This window comes from Haliotis rubra, unplaced genomic scaffold (assembly GCF_003918875.1).
Source record: "Haliotis rubra isolate DU_JTF1 unplaced genomic scaffold, ASM391887v1 Scf818, whole genome shotgun sequence".
In the NCBI taxonomy this organism is placed as follows: Eukaryota; Metazoa; Mollusca; class Gastropoda; order Lepetellida; family Haliotidae; genus Haliotis; species Haliotis rubra.
This window is the reverse complement of record NW_025767544.1, coordinates 428,697-443,050: the sequence shown is the minus strand read 5'-3', so window position 1 is coordinate 443,050 and position 14,354 is coordinate 428,697.

The window sequence follows — 14,354 nt, the reverse complement described above, 5'->3', positions numbered from 1 at the left end:
ATTATCTACTTTTGTCTTTGTCTGATATTGTGAAGACAATATTTCATTGTGACTTCCACAGTGCAAGCACCTTCTTATACTGTCTGATCACTGCACAGAAGATCTATACTCAGTCAAAAAAGAAACTTCACACTCGTTTGGAGGTCGATAAGTTGAATATACATGAAAAGAGGTTTTAAACAATGATTTTATTCCATTCTGTACCCATTAAGGACGATGTACCATAAAAATCATGTTCATAATGTAACCAGTTCCACCGGAAATGCTACGGAAATGTAAGAGAGTAAAAATGGTAAGTTACAACTTGATGAAAGCATGTCAATAGCGCGTATGCCCTCCATGAGCGTTCACAACTGCGACGCAACGTCTCCTCATGGATGGAATGATGCGTCTGAACACGGATTGGGGGATGCGTCGCCATAATTGTACCAACATGGCACCAAGTTCCTGCAAATTCTGTGGAGGGTTCCTTACTTGACGGAGTCTTCTGCCCAACACATCCCATACATGTTATATGAGATTAAGGTCGGGGGACCTTGAGGGCCACTCCATGACATTGAAGCCAGCATTCCTAAGAAAATTCCGCGTTAAATTGACCGTATGAGGTCTGGCATTATCGTGTTGGAATGTCAGACCTGGGCCATGAGCTGCCATGAATAAGCACTTGATCCCTGTATCCTGTATCAGTTAGGTTTCCTTGAACGACAATCAGTCTGGAACGGGCAGGATCATTAAAGTCACCCCAAACCATAACACTACCACCCCCAAAACGGTCCACTTCCTGCACACAACACTGGGCGTTGCGTTCATCGCGTCTCCTCCAAACTCTAACTCTCCCATCAGCGAAGTGCAAATTGAATCTGGATTCGTCACTAAAACGACCCTATTCCAATCACGCTGAGTCCATCTGAGATGTCGTTGTGCCCAGATCAGCCGTTGACGTCGGTGTAACTGGGTTAAAATTGGTCCACGATATGGCCGACGTGCATGGAGACGAGCAGTGCGCAGGCGATTTCGTATTGTTTGGGCAGTCACACGACCTCTAAACAATTCATTCCTAGTGGACGTTGCAGTGAGAAATCGATTACGCAAATGACGTAAGACGATTTGTCGGTCTTCTGCTTGTGTCGTCACACGTGGTCTACCCGAACGAGGTCGGTCTGCTGTGGTGCCAGTTTGTTGGAGACGTGTCTGAAGATCATGGATAGTCCGTCGACTGCATCCCATAACCCTGGCAACGTCAGTGACCGACGTTCCCGTATTCAGCATGTCAATGGCACGTTCACGTTGAATGTTTGACAGTCGTGGCATTGCAAATCAACGGATAATTGACTGTAAGAACATGTTTTTCCGAGATGTCACTCTACCGTGCTAACTTGGGCTCAATTGCACGTGTCTCATAAGGTCACGTGACTAGGAACACGAGAAAACATGCTTTTACCGTGATATACGCTCGCACGTGCTGCATGCCTGTGCACGTCGGAGTTGCTGTGTGTCATGATGTCTTTGACAATGCATTTACCCCTAATAATAATAGTAATAACTCTTGTATTTAGTTTCAAGAAAATATTTAGAAATTTATGAGTGTGAAGCTTCTTTTTTGACTGAGTGTGTGTCACATTCTGGAAGGCACTCGTTATCATCTCCTGTGATATCTGCCTTTGAATTTACAGTCTCATGATCACTGATTAACAGGCAACGAAGTAAACATGAACCAATGTTTTACAGAACATCGTGACAGAAATAATTATGTTCTAATCACAAGAAAGCGTTTTTTGAGAATATATCTGTGAGGTAATTACTCCATGAGTTCACAAATATAACATATTACTTCAGTGTCACGAAAAGTAGGTGATGTGGACATACTCTAACACATAGAATGGTGTTGATCTCTAAAACGTGTTAGATATGTATAAATCCTGTTTACAGGTAATCACAAGGTGGGTATTTTCGTTGGTATCATATCAATTTCACTGGCTAGGGCTGTAATAAAAGCACATTAGTTTGGTTTTATGAGCTTCGAGGCAGCACATGCATTATTTCCTAAATCCAATGCGGTGCCATATAATTCGAAAATGCGAAACCCAGTGACCCAATTTCTCGAGTAAGTGTGTCCCGTAACTGTCAGACACGAATATAATGATCACTGTGTGCCAGTAAGACGCTTATGTCAATGTCGGTCAATCACTGGCAAGGGATCAACCTGACAGCCAGTGTTGCTATAATCTAAACTGGTGGATCTTTGCAATACCAGTCGCATGCCTGGTGTCTGTTTCCCAAGTAGGGGTTGCATGAACATATTCCACTGAATGTGCATATAGGTTTGTCAAACAGTCTTAAAGTCGTTGTCCCCATGTGAGGGTATGTAAGCTCACACAATTCAAAGAATAGTTATGTATCCAAGTTTTAAATCGCAGTATGTATGTAGATGTTAGTTAAATGGCCAACCTTGCGTACAGTCACTAAAAGCTGATCCAGCTAGACTCCATGCTGGTAGCAAAAGCACTGTAAGTCCCAGTGGTCTCTGGTATGGTGATCTACCTTCAGATGTTGGCAATCTGTAGCCAGTTTTTATATTGTATTATTGTTTGGGGAAATATATTTGTACGATTACGTACTAGTTATGAGATAGAACATGTAATATCTAGTGATTTTACTCTTTTCATTGAGACGTACTTATTGTATCTACGTTGGCCTTTATAAGTACATGTAAATAGGTTTAATATTCACGATATGGCTGCACTATTGCCGATGTGACTTTAAATATGAATTGTTGAATGTCTACAATGGACAATAAAATAACTGGAATATCACATATATAGACGTAAAACTAGCATGTAAAATATAAATATTTTACTATTGATAATAATAAAAAATAAATACAATATGAAAAACGGGCTATTGATCGCCAGCGACTGAAGGTGAATCACCACCTTGCGTACCTTTACTGAAGGACTAACAAATTACCACAGTTTGTATTTTAAAGTGACCATGTACAGTTTTGGGGGATATTGCTATTTGTTGATGGAAGTTTTCATATTAACAATCGCAGTTATGATGCAGACAGAGTGAGTGAGTGAGTGAGTTTAGTTTTACGCCACACTCAGCAATATTCCAGCTATATGGCGGCAATTGATCTACGCAATTGGGAACCGATGTGTCAACCAAGTCAGCAAGCCTGACCACCCTATCCCGTTAGTCGCCTCTTATGAGAAGCATGGGTTACTGAAGATCAATATTCTAACCCGGACCTTCACGGGTATTACACAGGCAGAGGAATTGGTGAAGCTGAATCATATACTTTATAATGATACACAGAAAGTAATCTTACTCGTTTTGGCGTTCTGCCAATGGGATGTAATTGTAAACAAAAGAAAGAAAAACAAAGCAATATATATTTAGCTCAAACATGGACAATTTCACAAATGGTAATGTTCTAAGTCTCTTCTGTAGCCACAAATTGCAAACCGTAAATATATTTATTATCAGCCCATAAGGTACTGCTCAAATACAAACACGTTTGCGAACCTCATTTGGCACTGGAACCATTCAAATACTGGTTCAAATGTTATTCACATCTTGTGTCAGGCTATGACCAGTTCGGCAATTGGATGATATCATGTCTTAAGCTTCCCCCTGAGCCATTGCATCAAGAGGCGTCTGGCATCTGGCATTTCATACATCTGTTTAATGTACCAAACTGTAATGAGATCTTTGTGCATCGTGATTAATTTCCCCATTAATGCATCTTGCTGTGGTGAGTATATTCATTCCTGGTCGTAAACGCTGTCGGATACCTGACACGTTGCCCTGGCAAAGAAAACTTATTGTGATAGAGCCGACTGGAAGTCTCACATCCTTATGTGTGGTGCGATGACAAGATGGTCGTCCTCTGTCTATTCACAACCGATCAAGGGCATCGGACACAGACGGTACTCTGTGATGTTTACTCACACGTAGAAAGACCATTTCGTCATGGACAGATCGCCAACTATAGCAAACTTTCAATCCAAACATGGATCACTTTCTAAGTGTCATGATAGCGATGTGTGTGAGTGTTTTTGGAGAGGGAATATTGAGCAGAAAGGTGCATTTCTATAACATTAACTTGCACCATGCCAATCTTCAGTGATTCCTGTCATTATGTTTCGACCCAACCATATCTGACAAATGATTGATATCGTGTTAATGGTTTTCCACATGCCCTCTATATATCGAATCTAATGTCACTTATCATGGCGTGCCTTTCGATATCCCTTCACTAGAATTTCACATCTGACATCTTCACCGCTTCTGAATCTAAAATACAATAAATAAAATAGATGAAAACAACCCGATAAAAACAACACTTGCACGATCAAATCGCTACACGTTAGTAAGATCGGAGAAGTCACGATATTACTAAAATACTGCCGATGTGACTAAAAATCGTAACTAACTCACACACTGTTAGATCAAACAATGCGCCTCCGATTGAAGACATGTACACCGTCAGTTGCAGCGGGCTCTTTTGATGAATGAAGTAGACAAGAAGGAAATTATGTTTGACTCTCTGAGTAATATATGAGCAAGGTACTAACCATAGTGCCATATCTAATAATATCCTCATGCATTTCTGTTCAGTACAATATTCGGAATAAACAAAATAATATATCTTTTGCCTCCTGATACAATTTTAAATGATATTTACGATACGGAGACACATTCAAATAAAATTCATCATGGAACGAAATGCATTCAGCTGGAAATCTCGTTGTCACACAAAGTAAAGTCAGATTCATGTTTTCTTAGGTTTGTGTGTTCTGTTGTATGATGTATTTCAATATTGTCAGTGCACGTATCGTATAGGGGGGTGGTGGGGTAGCCTATTGGTTAAAGTGTTTGCTCGTCACGCCGAAGACCCGGGTTCGATTCCCCACATGGGTACAATGTGTGAAGCCCAGTTCTGGTGTCCCCCGCCGTGATTTTGCTGGAATATTGCTAAAATAGGTGTAAAACTAAATTCACCCAGTCAGCCAGTCAGCCAGTATATTCATGGTGAATACAGATCGTGTAAACTTTAATTGTAAAGGACAGAGGATTCGATGATATCATAGGATATTTATTCAACGGACTTGTTTTAGTCACCAACGTCCGGATTACAAAGCATTGTTCTCATAGCATGTTGATGGTCAGGACTGTTATAGTCCGTAATCCGTAATTGTGAGAGTCCGGATTATAAAGCAAGCTTTAATGATAAATTAAGAACTATTTTGCCGTCCGTATTATGGAGAAAACTGGTTTGCAAAGAGTCCGGATTTGACAGATTCCACAGTATATATGTTTAACGCAGACATAGGTATCCAATACATTGCTATAGGCATTAGTATGCAAGCATAAGATTTTGTTTTTCTACTGGGGTAAAACATTCACATGTTATGTACATTTTTATGATCATTACATATTTGATATAAGATCATTACGATATACACACGAATTCATACCATAGATTATAGTCATATGTTCAAAATAGGTGTATGCACTGCATAAGTGTACTATTATGTACACCCAAACGGTGTTGTGTCGAACTTATTAAAGTTTGTGTCAAATAACAGAAAACGCGATGTATGACCGCAGGTCCCTTCGTCTTCGTCTTCTTTTTGTTCTTATAAATATCAAGAATGCAAAAAACATTACTTGCTGCACAACTGAGAGTGATAAACAAGACATGATACACAACGAGACGCTGAAATCCGCCAACATCTCAATTTCTTAATTTTTGTTACACATTTCAAGATTTGAATTTCAAATCTAATAACAGATGGCAGAGAAAAAGTAATTGCAGGGCACAGAAGGTGATAGATTTTCCAAGTTAAACAACAGGCTTGTTTTTGAAGCCTACAGGTCGATATGGATCCTTCTGGTACAGACGAAGTACTAGTATTTTCATATTCATTTGCCTTCTGAGTCCTTATAATCATGGCACATAGTTCGTGCATCATATTCCACCAGCATTAGTTTTCATTTCTGCTTTTAAAGAAGAGCATATTTCAAATTACAACAAAAGTATTGATATTTGATTTAAAGTTATGGGGAAGGTTCAGTTAACTAATTAGGGAGCATACTGTTTGTCAACATGATATGCTTGAAAATGACATTTAGAACGACCGACGGCGAGTTCCTAATTAAATCACAGCAGCCGCTTTTTGCCAGCTGGGACTGTATTTTGCCTATAAACAACCTGTTATCGAATGTCAAAACGAACGAGGGAAATTCAATTAAGGGAGTTTTAATTTTGAATTAAACCATTACAGTGCGTGAGTTTCGTGTTTCACTCACATCGCCAGGATTTCAGCCATATCTTACACCTTCATGACACATTCAGCAAAATAATAATAACTGGAATATCACAGCCATGTTTTTTTCGCCTCTTTTACCAGTATTCCAGCAATAGCATGGCAGGGGACACCAGAAATGGGCTTCACACATTGTACAGTAAAACTTCGTGTGTATCACAGATATTAAAGTGAAACTAGAATGTTATCATAAAACGATATTAGTAAAGAGAACAGTACAATATAAAAACAGGCTATAGATTGCCAACAACTGAAGATCACCATACTAGGTAGCATTGGGGCTTACAGTACATGCTAGCTGCATGGACCCAAGCTGGATTTACACCATCCCTTCAGCTGTCAGCAATTTTCTATGTCATACCGAAATACAGATCCCAGTGGTCAAAAGGATTCTCAAGTACCCTTCGCCTTAAAGCCAATTCCTTTGAGGATTGACTGCTTACAATGGCTTACGTGCTTGACTGCATGTTATCACAACAAGACGTCATAGGTCGTTAGACATGTTATCAAGCACTGGGCAATATTGAAGTATGGACCTGCCTTGATCCAACTAAATGGCAATATCACGGCGGGAGACACCAGAAATTTGGCTTCACACCTTGTATCCAAGTGGGGAATCGAACCCGGGTCTTTGGCGTGACGAACAAACGCTTTAACCACTATTTTACCCCACCGCCCCATTAATATATGAAAGAAATGTTCGACATATGCAACACCTCAGCCGTATTTGATCCTAAACAAAACAAAAATACGCGAACATCAATGGAGGACACGAATCACTATCAAAAACATATTTATGGGTACATTTATGAACACATTTATGAACACATTCCTTACTTATACTGCATGTCCCAAACGTGTGATTGTGTTTTCGCTGCTTCCAGCAAAATTCAGTCAATATCACGACACATACACTAATAACAATATCGATGCAAAATGCATATGTAACGTCATTCAAAGATCCGCTGGGACCTTAATAGGTCCCACACATGCTATCGGACGGGGATAGAGGCGATTAAGTCAGATACCATGCTCAGGCTCCTATACTTGATTGCATGTAATCGTTTCCAAATGATATTCCGATGAAACAGGACGTAAGTCGAAGAGTACAGTGTTAATAAGGGCGTTGATGTCACGAACTTAAATGCAGTGGTTACATTCTTGTGCTGGTGTTGTTCTTCTGGTCTTATCGATGATCATCGATCTACGCAATTAGGGTACGATGACATGTGTCAACCAAGTCAGTGAGCCTGACCACCTGATCCCGTTAGTTGCCTCTTACGTCAAGCATGGGTTACCTGACCACCTGATCCCGTTAGTTGCCTCTTACGTCAAGCATGGGTTACTGAAGGTTCATTCTAACCAAATCTTCACGGGTGTTTACTATGAATATTCAGTAGAGTATGACATTGGTATCGTGTACTAGTCGACATATTAAGCTGTTCGACATCTCTGTTATCTACTTTTGTCTTTGTCTGATATTGTAAAGAAAATATTTCATTCTGACTTCCACAGTGCAAGCACCTTCTTATACTGTCTGATCACTGCACAGAAGATCTATGTCACATTCTGGAAGGCACTCGCTATCATCTCCTGTGATATCTGCCTTTGAATTTACACTGTCACTCTTTTTCTAGTGTCAGTTTAATATATGTGTACTGGTTTGTATTAACATGCAAACTTGGTTCAGTATATTTATATAACATTGTTTTGTTGTATGCTGGCTCCACAGCAAGTTCTTTCAACTGAATTACGGTTAACTTTTAGTTCAACCTTGAGAATACACACGTAACAAGATAAAGATCTGTTCGAGTGTCGATAATCCCTTTGAATCTTGCCTCAATTAACCTAACGTTTCTCTTGGGCATTGTAGAAACCATTACGTACAATGTCTAAGAGTGTAGACATCAACTACGATCAAGATTCAGGAGTTCCTGAAAATGTTGTGTTGTCATCAATAAAACCATTGAAGACCAACAATCTATTGGCACATACTCAAGAAACATAAGTTCTTAATCCCAGGGTGACAAGCATAAAGTCAGTCACATGATCACTGATTAACAGGCAACGAAGTAAACACGAACCAATGTTTTACAGAACATCGTGACAGAAATAATTATGTTCTAATCACAAGAAAGCGTTTTTTGAGAATATATCTGTGAGGTAATTACTCCATGAGTTCACAAATATAACATATTACTTCAGTGTCACGAAAAGTAGGTGATGTGGACATACTCTAACACATATAATGGTGTTGATCTCTAAAACGTGTTAGATATGTATAAATTCTGTTTACAGGTAATCACAAGGTGGGCATTTTCGTTGGTATCATATCAATTTCACTGGCTAGGGCTGTAATAAAAGCACATTAGTTTGGTTTTAGGAGCTTCGAGGTAGCACATGCATTATTTCCTAAATCCAATGCGGTGCCATGTAATTCGATAAATGCGAAACCCAGTGACCCAATTTCTCGAGTTAGTGTGCCCCTTAACTGTCAGACACGAATATAATGATCACTGTGTGCCAGTAAGACGCTTATGTCAATGTCGGTCAATCACTGGCAAGGGATCAACCTGACAGCCAGTGTTGCTATAATCTAAACTGGTGGTTCGTTGCAATTCCAGTCGCATGTCTGGTGTCTGTTTCCCAAGTAGGGGTTGCATGAACATATTCCACTGAATGTGCATACAGGTTTGTCAAACAGTCTTAAAGTCGTTGTCCCCATGTGAGGGTATGTAAGCTCACACAATTCAAAGAATAGTTATGTATCCAAGTTTTAGATCGCAGTATGTATGTAGATGTTAGTTAAATGGCCAACCTTGCGTACAGTCGCTAACAGCTGAAGGGGTGGTTTAAATCAAGCTGGTAGCAAAAGCACTGTAAGTCCCCATGGTCTCTGGTATGGTGATCTAACTTCAGTTGTTCGCAATCTGTAGCCAGTTTTTATATTGTATTATTGTTTGGGGAAATATATTTGTATGATTACGTACTAGTTATAAGATAAAGCATGTAATAACTAGTGATTTTACTCTTTTCATTGAGACGTACTTATTGTATCTAAGTTGGCCTTAATAAGTACATGTAAATAGGTTTAATATTCACGATATGGCTGCACTATTGCCGATGTGACTTTAAATATGAATTGTTAAATGTATACAATGGACAATAAAATAACTGGAATATCATAGATAGAGACGTTAAACTAGCATGTAAAATATAAATATTTTACTATTGATAATAATAAAAAATAAATACAATATGAAAAACGGGCTATTGATCGCCAGCAACTGAAGGTGAATCACCACTTTGCGTACCTTTCCTGAAGGGCTAACTAAATACCACAGTTTGTATATTAAAGTGACCATGCTCAGTTTTTTGGGATATTGCTATTTGTTGGTGGAAGTTTTCATATTAACAATCGCAGTTATGATGCAGGCTGAGTGAGTGAGTGAGTGACTTTAGTTTTACGCCGCACTCAGCAATATTCCAGCTATATGGCGGCAATTGATCTACGCAATTGGGAACCGATGTGTCAACCAAGTCAGCGAGCCTGACCACCCTATCCCGTTAATCGCCTCTTACGAGAAGCATGGGTTACTGAAGTTCAATATTCTAATACGGTCCTTTTACGGGTATTACACAGGCAGAGGAATTGGTGAAGCTGAATCACATACTTTATAATGATACACAGAAAGTAGTTTACTCGTTTCGGCGTTCTGCCAATGGGATGTAATTGTAAACAAAAGAAAGAAAAACAAAGCAATATATATTTAGCTCAAACATGGACAATTTCACAAATGGTAATGTTCAAAGTCTCTTCTGTAGCCACAAACTGCAAACCGTAAATATATTTATTATCAGCCCATAAAGAACTGCTCAAATACAAACACGTTTGCGAACCTCATTTGGCACTGGAACCATTCAAATACTGGTTCAAATGTTATTCACATCTTGTGTCAGGCTATGACCAGTTCGGCAATTGGATGATATCATGTCTTAAGCTTCCCCCTGAGCCATTGCATCAAGAGGCGTCTGGCATCTGGCATTCCATACATCTGTTTAATGTACCAAACTGTAATGAGATCTTTGTGCATCGTGATTAATTTCCCCATTAATGCATCATTCCCGGTCGTAAACGCTGTCGGATACCTGACACGTTGCCCTGGCAAAGAAAACTTATTGTGATAGAGCCGACTGGATGTCTCACATCCTTATGTCTGGTGCGATGACAAGATGGTCGTCCTCTGTCTATTCACACCCGATCAAGGGCAACGGACACAGACGGTACTCTGTGATATTTACTCACACGTAGAAAGGGCATTTCGTCATGAACAGGTCGCCAACTATAGCAAACTTTCAATCCAAACATGGATCACTTTCTAAGTGTCATGATAGCGATGTGTGTGAGTGTTTTTGGAGAGGGAATATTGAGCAGAAAGGTGCATTTCTATAACATTTACTTGCACCATGCCAATCTTCACAGATTCCTGTCATTATGTTTCGACCCAACCATATCTGACAAATGATTGATATCGTGTTAATGGTTTTCCACATGCCCTCTATTTATCGAATCTAATGTCACTTATTATGGCGTGCCTTTCGATATCCCTTCACTAGAATTTCACATCTGACATCTACACCGCTTCTGAATCTAAAATACAATAAATAAAATAGATGAAAACAACCCGATAAAAACAACACTTGCACGATCAAATCGCTACACGTTAGTAAGATCGGAGAAGTCACGATATGACTAAAATACTGCCGATGTGACTAAAAACCGTAACTAACTCACACACTGTTAGATCAAACAATGCGCCTCCGATTGAAGACATGTACACCGTCAGTTGCAGCGGGCTCTTTTGATTAATGAAATGGGCAAGAAGGAAATTATGTTTGACTCTCTGTGAAATATATGAGCGGGGTACTAACCATAGTGCCATATCTTATATTATCCTAATGCATTTCTGTCCATTACAATATTCGGAATAAACAAAATAATATATCTTTTGCCTCCTGATACAATTTCAAATGATATTTACGATACGGAGACACATTCAAATAAAATTCATCATGGGACGAAAATACATTCAGCTGGAAATCTCGTTGTCACACAAAGTCAAGTCAGATTCATGTCTTCTTACGTTTATGTGTTCTGTTGTATGATGTATTTCAATATTGTCAGTGCACGTATCGTATATTCATGGTGAATACAGATCGTGTAAACTTTAATTGTAAAGGACAGATGATTCGATGATATCATAGGATATTTATTCAACGGACTTGTTTTAGTCACCAACGTCCGGATTACAAAGCATTGTTCTCATAGCATGTTGATGGTCAGGACTGATATTTTAGTCCGTAATCCGTAATTGTGAGAGTCAGGATAATAAAGCAAGCTTTAATGATAAATTAAGAACTATTTTGCCGTCCGTATTATGGAGAAAGCTGGTTTGCAAAGAGTCCGGATTTGACAGATTCCACAGTATATATGTTTAACGCAGACATAGGTGCCAATACATTGCTATAGGCATTAGCATGCAAGCATAAGACTTGTTTTTCTACTGGGGAAAACATTCACATGTTATGTACATATTTATGATCATTACATATTTGATTTAAAATCATTACGATATACACACGAACTCATACAATAGATTACAGTCATATGTTCATAATAGGTGTATGCACTGCATAAGTGTACTATTATGTACACACAAACGGTGTTGTGTCGAACTTATTAAAGCTTGTGTCAAATATAGAAAACGCGATATATGACCGCAGGTCCCTTCGTCTGCAACACAATGGTGCTTGACTGTACAGATGTCATCTCCATCTGACTAAACAGCTGAGCACGAGGTATGTTTTATAGATGCGATATGACAAACAGTAAACAGACTGATGTGTTTGAGAAAAATAGCAGCTTCACAGAATGTTGAATATTGAACATGTTCACAAGATGGATAACAAGTGAAACGCAATAAAATGTATTCATTCAGTGAGTGAGTGAGTGAGTGAGTGAGTGAGTGAGTGAGTGAGTTAACATTATACGTCACATCGGCAATTTTTCGGCCATATAGTGACGACAGAAACATTTGGTTTAACTATAAGAAATATCTGTCGCAAAGGACAGTAAAACAGTAGCAAGTTATCACAATTTGAATCCAGAGCCAGACCACCTTTCTGGGGATATTCATTCACACTAACAAACCTGAACTAATCATAACAAGACCATAAAGCTGGACTTAATAAACTAGAGACCAAAAGATCATGCTCCGGATCAACACTTTACGGGCCCCTGGATCATAGGGATGTATAACAGAAAGGTCTCCTCGCCTACGGGTACAAGTGGCTTGTGATAGCAGGCTCAAATTAGCTGCCAGAGAATCAGTATCTCCCCCAAAATATGAATCGCATTTGTAATTCAGCGGATCCTTTGAAAATATTCTTAATGGTACCATTTTAAGACAATGATCACACGCCGCCATTGAACAGAGATACCACACAATCCTTTCTGCTACACGTGAGGATCTTCAAAGAATAATTGGACTCTTGAAAAATGCAAATTCAGGAGAGTAAATATCTGGAAATGGACCTTCTGGGAGAGATCCCTTCTGCAATTAAGGTTTCATGTGTGCTCCACAATTTTATCTTAAAGAGGGAGGGCTTCTTGCAGAAGAAATCAGTGAAGCTGGAGCACGATGGGGCCCAAGATGTTGACCAGAACGATATCCCTGGTACTGCATGACATTACCAACAATCTTATTGAGAAACTAAGTTGTGCAAACTAACTTTGGTATCACTTTATCAAATTGAAAATATTATTTGTGTAGAACAATAAACTCTCTGTAATCAAAATAGAATATTGTCAATGTGAGGCATACCAGTAAAACGATTGTAACAATTACTGAATGTATTTCCTAAGGATATTATTTTGCTGAAACTACAAGTGAGTGAGTGAGTTACGATTTACATTCACATCGGCAATATTTCAGCCATATCTTGACTAAAACAAGTTTTAAATTCACCATAGATACATGTAAATTTTAAAAAGCCTGTCAACGAAGGACATTAAAACTAACAACTAGAATATCACAGCTATGAATATAAAACTAGTGTGTAAATGTAAAATATTTTAACTACAGAAGACAATAGAATATACAAACAGATTATAGATTGCCAACAGCTGGAGATAGATCACCATACTATGGACCATAGTGATTTACAGTAAATGTGTTTCCTGCATGGACCCAAGCTGGATGTACACCAACCCTTCAGTTGTTAGCAAGTTTAGGTAATCTAGCCATAAAATAAATAACTGTTGCTGAAACTACAAGCTAGATTTTCAAGCATATATAGTTGTAAATGAACTCCTAAGAATAACGTACCTAATTATTGGATCTTAAGATGAAACGAGTGGGTCTATACTAGGAGATGAAAGATGACTATAGTTCGAGTTTTTTAATTTTGTATTTCACTGACTAACAGTTTATTTCTTAAGTAATTGCTCTGTATTTTTTGTCAGAACTGAAGTTCTTTCTCTAGCAACCTCGATGATTTGCCTCTGGAGTTCCTGTCCTTTCTCGAAGCTCCTTGTTTCGATTGGCTGCAAACTGTTTAACCAGTCTGGCGCGTTATTCCGCTGGGACTTCCTTGTTAGTTGTCTGGCCTTACTTGTTTTTCATCTGGTTTAGATGCATTTCTCGGTCTTGATGAGGTGGAGGCTGGTCTCGCGGTAGGTGTCGATATACATGTCAACTTTGATGAGACAGAGACTGGTCTCTGGTTAGGTGTCCAGATACATCCCAGTGTAGGTGACGCAGATGCCGGTGGTGTCGAGGCAGGTCTTGGAATGGATGATGGTGGCGTCGAGATCGTTGATGTTGGTGCGATGAAGCCGATCATGGGATGAGACCTTGAACATTGGAAGCATGTCCTTTTATTTCTACTTAAACAGGAATTGACGTCACATCTTTGAGTGAGTTTGGGTTAAAGCCGCTGTGAACAATAGTCCACCTT